The 7,038-nt window shown below is 36.5% G+C and overlaps 1 pseudogene; it reads right to left on the bottom strand.

Annotated features, from left to right (window-relative positions):
- Positions 1 to 328: 328 nt before the first annotated feature.
- LOC120242168 lies at positions 329 to 436 on the bottom strand (annotated as a pseudogene).
- Positions 437 to 7,038: the final 6,602 nt, after the last annotated feature.

Genomic DNA, 7,038 nt, shown 5'->3' on the forward strand with positions numbered 1-7,038 from the left:
AGGATGGAATTAGGATGGAATTAAAAATTTATGTCATTTTTTAAAATGACATAAGCCTATCAGCACAGAGCCCAGTGCAGGGCCCCATCTCACAAACCATGAGATCATGACCTAAGAGGAAATCAAGAGTCCAATGCTTAACCGACTGAGCCACTCAGGCACCTCTCAAATAATTTTTTAATCCTGGAGTGAGGGAACCCAAAAGATAAATAAATTTAACTACATAAAGCTAAAATTTTTTACATGAAGAAAAATACCATATAGTCAAAGAAAAAAAGTCAAACTAGAAAGAGCTTGCAAAATAAAAGGATAAATTCTTAATATAAATAAAGAATATGAAAAGTTAATTTACCCAAATGTATACAAGTGGAAATAAATATTAAACTGATTAGAACAGATACTACACTTGATCTTAGCCAAAAGGCCAAGAAGCGATTCAAATGGAAATAAATACATAGAAAAATTTGAACTTTATTCTTACTTTATAATAAGATTGTTTAAAACTTTTATAATAATAATTTTATTAATAATTTTAATGTAAACAGAATCAACCATTTTTTTATCTAACTTCGACTATAAATAAATTTGCTTGATAATATCCAGGGTTGATGATCATGTAGGAAAAGAGAAACCCTCATACTCTGTTATTGTGAGTATAAAGTATTCATTCATATGAAACATTTATAAACATAACTATGTGTCTTGTGTGAATATATTTCATTGAAATGAAACCTTTTGTTTGGTTCCATTTCTGGGTATTTTCCCTAAGATACATTCACACAGGACACATAGTTATGTTTATAAAGATTTCATTCCAGTGTGACTGGGTGGCTCAGTCGGTTGAGCCTCCCACTTTGGCTCACGTTGTGACTTTTTTTTAATGTTTATTTATTTTTGAGACAGAGAGAGAAAGAGAGAGTACAAACAGGGGAGGGTCAGAGAGAGAGGAAGACACAGAATCTGAAGCAGGCTCCAGGCTGTGAGCTGTCAGCACAAGCCAACGTGGGCCTTGAACTCGTGAACCCCAAGATTCAGGTCATGATCTTAAGGTTCATGGGTTCTGGCTGGGACAGGTTCTCTGCTGACAGCTCAGAGCCTGGAGCCTGCTTCAGATGCTATGCCTCCCTCTCTCTCTGACCCTCCCCCACTCAGGCTCTATCTCTCTCTCAAAAATAAATAAACATTAAAAAAAAATGATATTCATTCCAGTATTATTTGTAATGGAAATAATCCAAATGCATCAATAGAGAATTGGTTAAATTAATGATGGAACATTCATAAAATGGAATTCTATGCTGCTATTACATAGAATGAGGTTGCTTTATATATACTGGCATAGAAAGATATTAACACTCTATTATGTGGATAAAAAGAAATTTCCAGGGGTGCCTGGGTGGCTCCGTTGGTTAAGCGTCTGACTTCGGCTCAGGTCATGATCTCACAGTTTGTGGGCTCAAGCCCCGTGTCAGGCTCTGTGCTGACAGCTAGCTCAGAGCCTGGAGCCTGCTTCAGATTCTGTGTCTCCCTCTCTCTCTGACCCTCCCCTGCTCACGCTGCCTCTCTCTCTCTCTCTCTCAGAAATAAATAAAACATTTTTAAAAATTTATAATAAAAAAAGAAATTTCCAGAACAGTAGGTAAAGTATGATTTCATCTGAAGACCAAAAAAGAATAGAGTATATATGTATATGCATGTACACATATATATAGACATTTATAGATATAGATGTCACAATGTTAATCACAGTTACCTCTGAAGGACAGAAATTAGAAAGTGGGAGGAGTCGTTTTTATTTTATGTATTCTTTATTTTATATAATTTTTATACAATTTTTTCCTTTTTGGGCTTTTATGAGCATCAGTTACTTTTATAATATAAAATTTTAAGGTAGAAAAACACCTATTAAAACACATATAGCACATTAGGAATATAAAAAGATAAAGTACTGGGGCACCTGGGTGGCTTAGTACGTTAAGCATCCGACTTGGGCTCAGGTCATAATTTTGCAGTTCGTGGGTTTGAGCCCTGCATTGGGCTCTGTGCTGACAGCTCGGAGCCTGAAGCCTGCTTTGGATTCTGTGTCTCCCTCTCTCTGTGCCCTTCCCCCACTTGCGCTCTGTCTCTCTGTCTTTCTCTCTTAAAAATAAACATTAAAAATTTTAAAAAGAAAAGTGCCTATATTACCTCAGTATTGATGAATTACCGAGGTAACTGTTAGTTTCTTAAACTCAAGAGCCATATCCTGTTTGGCTTTAAAGCTTCCAAAATATTTTGTATGATGTGTGCATATGAATAGCTATAAAACCATACAGGCCATAAATGCTCTCCTTTCTTTTTTCTACCCAAATTCTCTTCTCCCCTCATCTCTGAATGTTTAAATCCTACCCATCTTCCAAGGCCTGACTCAAATGCCAGCTCAGGTTCAGACATAATTATCATTTATTGATATCCAGCTCTGATCTAGTATCACTCTTTGCACTCTTTGTTTTATCTCTCTTCGTTGTTTAAAATCTTCATGATAATCCTGTGACATAGATGTTAGTCCTTCTCATTTACATATGAAAAAATGGGCCTGAGCAGTTATGAGGCTTAATCAGTGTCACATGTCATAGTAAGTGGTGTAGGTGCAAGGAAACCAGGTCCCTGGAGTACGAATTCCAGATTCATTCTCCTGTACTCGTCTATGGACTTCGCCCTGACTTCATTAACAGAGTAATATTTTCCTCCTCTCAATTCCTGTAATATATTGTTAGCACATCTTAAGACACACATTAATTTCTGCTTTATATTTCAGTTATTCATGTGCATCCTATATCTCTATACGACGAGAACTAAATCTAATAGTTTCAGTCCTTGGAGGGCATGAAAATCACCTGTGAACTTCTTTTTTCCAATTTGTTTTTATTGTGGTAAAACACATAGAACAAATGTTATCATCTTAATGCTTTTAAGCCTACAATTGAGTGATATTAAATACATTTATAATGTTGCACAAATCATCACTGTCAATCTCCATAACTCTTTTCATTTTATAAAACTGAAACTTGACCCATTAACAAATAACTTTCCATTTCCCCTCCCCCTAGTCTTTGGGAACCTCCATTCTATTTTCTGTCTCAATGATTTTGACTACTCTAGGTACCTCATGTAAGTAGAATCATACAGTATTAATTTTTTTGTGACTGCCTTATTTCACGTGCATAATACCCTCAAGTTTCATTCATGTTGTAGAATATGTGAAAATTTTCTTCCCTTTTAAGGCTGAACAATATTCTATTGTATGTATATACCACATTTAGCTTGTCAATAGATATTTAGGTTTCTTTGTGTTTTAGCAATTGTGAATAATGCTGCTATGAAGATGGTATACAAATATCTCTTCAAGATCCTGTTTTCCAGGCACCTGGGGGGCTCAGTAGGTTAAATATTCAACTCTTGGTTTCAGCTCAGATCATGCTCTCAGTTTGTGAGTTCAAGCCCAGAATGGAGCTTTGTACTGCTGGTGCGGAGCCGGCTTGGGATTCTCTCTCTCCTCTCTTTGCCCCTCCCCTGCTCATTCTCTCTCTCTCCTTCTCTCTCTCTCTCTCTCTCAAAATAAATAAATAAAACTTTTAAAAAAAGATCCTGTTTTCAATTTTGGGGGGGGATACACCTAAAAGTAGAATTGCTAAATCATATGGTAATTCTGTTTTTAATTTTGTGAGGACTGACTATATTGTTATCCAGGAACTATATTGGGGTTTTTTTTTGTTGTTGTTTTTTTAAGTTTTTAAAAAAATGTTTTATTTATTTCTAAGAGAAAGAGAAAGACAGCATGAGCAGGGGAGGGTCAGAGAGAGAGGGAGACACAGAATGTGAAACAGGCTCCAGGTTCTGAGCTGTCAGCACAGGGCTCAAATCCATGAACAGTGAGATCATGACCTGAGCCGAAATCAGATGCTTAACTGACTGAGCCACCCAGGCGCCCCTATTTTTTTTACATTCTCAACAATAGTGCACAAGGTTTCAATTTCTCCACATCTTAACCAACTTTTGTTATTTTCTGCCTTTTTGATAGTAGCCATTGTAATGGATGTGAGTTGGTATCTCATTGTTGTTTTGATTTGCTTTTCCCTGAAGATTAGTGAAATCGAGCATCTTTTCATGTGCTTATGGGCCTCTTCTTTGGAAAAATATCTGTTTAAGTCCTTTACCCATTTTTGAATCAGGTTGTTTTTTGTTACTGAGTTTTAGAAATTTTTTATATATTATGAATATTAATCCTTTATCAGATATATGATTTGCAAATATTTTCTCCTATTCTCAAGGTTGCTTTTTTAATCTGTTGATGTTGTCTTTTGATACAGAAAACGTTTTAATTTTTAATGAAGCCCAATTTGCCTATGTTTCCTTTGTTGCCTATGCCTTTGTTGTCATAGCCAAGAAACCATTGCTAAACCCAGTGTCATTAAGATTTGCCTTGTTTTCTTCCTAAGAGTTTTATAGGTTTAGGTCTTAAATTTAAATTTTTGATCCATTTTGAGTTAATTTCTGCATATGGTGTTAGGATGTCCAGTTTTCCCAGCACCATTTGTTGTAGAGATTGTCCTTTTCCCATTGAAGGGTTTGGGACTCTTGTCAAAAATCATTCAACCAAATACGTGAGGGTTCATTTCTGTGCTGTCACTTCTATTTCACTGGTCTCTATGTCTGTCTTTATACCAGTACCACACTATTTTGATTACTGTAACTTTGTGTAAATTTTGGAATCAGGAAATGTGAGTCCTTCAGCTTTCAAGATTTCAAGATTATTTTAGCTATTTGGGTTCCTTTATGATTTCAGATGAATTTTAGGAAGGGTTTTTCCATTTCTGAAAAACTAGGATTTTAGTAGGGATTGCATTGAATTTGTAAATCACTTTATAATTTCTTTCAACAATGTTTTGTGGTTTTTATTGTACAGGTCTTTCACTTCACATATTAACTTAGTTCATAAGTATTTTATTTTTTTTTAATGTTTATTTTTTTAAGAGAAAGAAAGAGCATGTGCATGCTCAAGAAGGGGAAGAGCAAGAGAGACGGAAACAGAGCAGGCTCTGTGCTAACAGCAGAGAGCCCAATAAGGGGATGGAACTCTTGAGCTGCTAGATCATGACCTGAGCCAAAGTCCAACACTTAACTGACTGAGCCACCCAGAAGCCCTGTTAAGTATTTTATTCTTTTTGATGCTATTATAAATGGAAGTATTTTTGTAATTTCCTTTTCAGATTGTTTATTGTTAGTGTATAGAAATGCAACTGATTTTTGCAGGTTGCTACTCTGCTAAGTTCATTTATTAGTTCTAACAAATAAATAGTTATGTAGAATCTTTAGACTTTTCTACGTATATGATCATATAATCTATGATGAAATTTAAGGCACCCTGCCCCCAAATATAAGACTTTGGCATAGCAAAGATTTCTTTTCTTTCCTTTTCTTTTTAATATTTATTTTTGAGAGAGAGAGAGAAACTGAGTGTGAGCTGGGGGAGGGGCAGAGAGAGGGAGACACAGAATCTGAAGCAGGCTTCAGGCTCTGAGCTGTCAGCACAGAGCTGAACATGGGGCTTGAACTCACAAACCGTGAGATCATGACCTGAGCTGAAGTCGGACACTTAACCAACTGGGCCACCCAGGTGCCCCAGCATATTGAAAATTTCAAGCTAAAGGAATTTGATAAAATGGCAGAAGCAGGAAAGTCACTCAGTTCTTCCCATCCTTCTCCCCTGAAAGAGGTCATAAAACTCTTATGTCTGAGATGCCCTTCCTATTCCCAGAGAAAAGGAGCATCCTTATTTTCTTTTTTTTTTTTTTTTTTTAAATTTTTTTTTTTTAATGTTTTTTTTTTATTTTTAGGGGGGGGAGAGAGAGAGAGACAGCATGAGCAGGGGAGGGTCAGAGAGAGAGGGAGTCACACACTGAAAGAGGCTCCAGGCTCTGAGCTGGCAGTCAGCACAGAGCCCGACGTGGGGCTCGAACCCACGAACAGCGAGATCATGACCTGAGTGAAAGCCGGACGCTTAACCGACTAAGCCACCCAGGCGCCCCAGGAGCATCCTTATTTTCAAAGATAAAGAGATGTCAAGAAGAATCAGAACAAGCAGACCTTGCTAAGTTTCCCTCAATGTACTACACTTACCTTGTATTCTTTGACCTACCATATTCCTTCATGACTGTCCATTCTTCATCAAAATACTCAGGTTTAACTGCTTCCTTGGGTCTTCTTATGAAAGCTCTCATGTTGCATAACAAATAAATTTGTATGCTTTTCTCCTCTTAGTCTTTGTTCTTTCAATTTTCAAATGCAGCTAGGGGCCCTAGGAGGGCCACGGGAAATCTTTTTCTTCCTTGTATCTGCAAATAGGGAAAATTATGCTTCTTCCTTTCCAATTTGGATGCTTTTTATTTTTCTTCCCTATTTTCTCTAGCCAAACCTTCCAGTGCTATGTTGAATGGAAATGGCAAAAGTGGGGGATCCTTGCCTTGTTCCTGATGTTAGAGGAAAAACATTTAGTCTTTGGTCACTGAGTATGATGCTCACTGTAGGTTTTTCTTTTTTTTTTTTTTTCTTTCTTTTTTTTTATTTATTTATTTATTTATTTATTTATTTTTACAAATAGTTTATTGTCAAATTAGTTTCTAATCACTGTAGGTTTTTCATATACGGCTGTTATTATATTGAAGTAATTGCCTTCTATTCCTAGTTGTTGAGTATTTTATCATAAAAAAAGTGTTGAACTTTATCAAAGTTCTGCGTCAGTTTATCTGCATCAGTTGAGTTAATCATGTGTTTTGTTTATTTATTTACAAATTTTTAAAAATTTAATGTTTATTGATTTTTGAGAGAGAGAGAGAATGAGAGCATGAGAGCATGCTAAACCAGGGGAGGGGCAGAGAGAGAGAAACACACACAGAATCGAAGGAGTCTCCCAGCTCCACACTGTCAGTGCAGAGCCTGATGTGGGGCTCAAATCCACAAACCACAAGATCATGACCTGGCCGAAGTTGGTCACTTAGCCGA

Source organism: Hyaena hyaena, unplaced genomic scaffold (assembly GCF_003009895.1).
Source record: "Hyaena hyaena isolate Hyena2069 unplaced genomic scaffold, ASM300989v1 scaffold_303, whole genome shotgun sequence".
NCBI classification, from domain to species: Eukaryota; Metazoa; Chordata; class Mammalia; order Carnivora; family Hyaenidae; genus Hyaena; species Hyaena hyaena.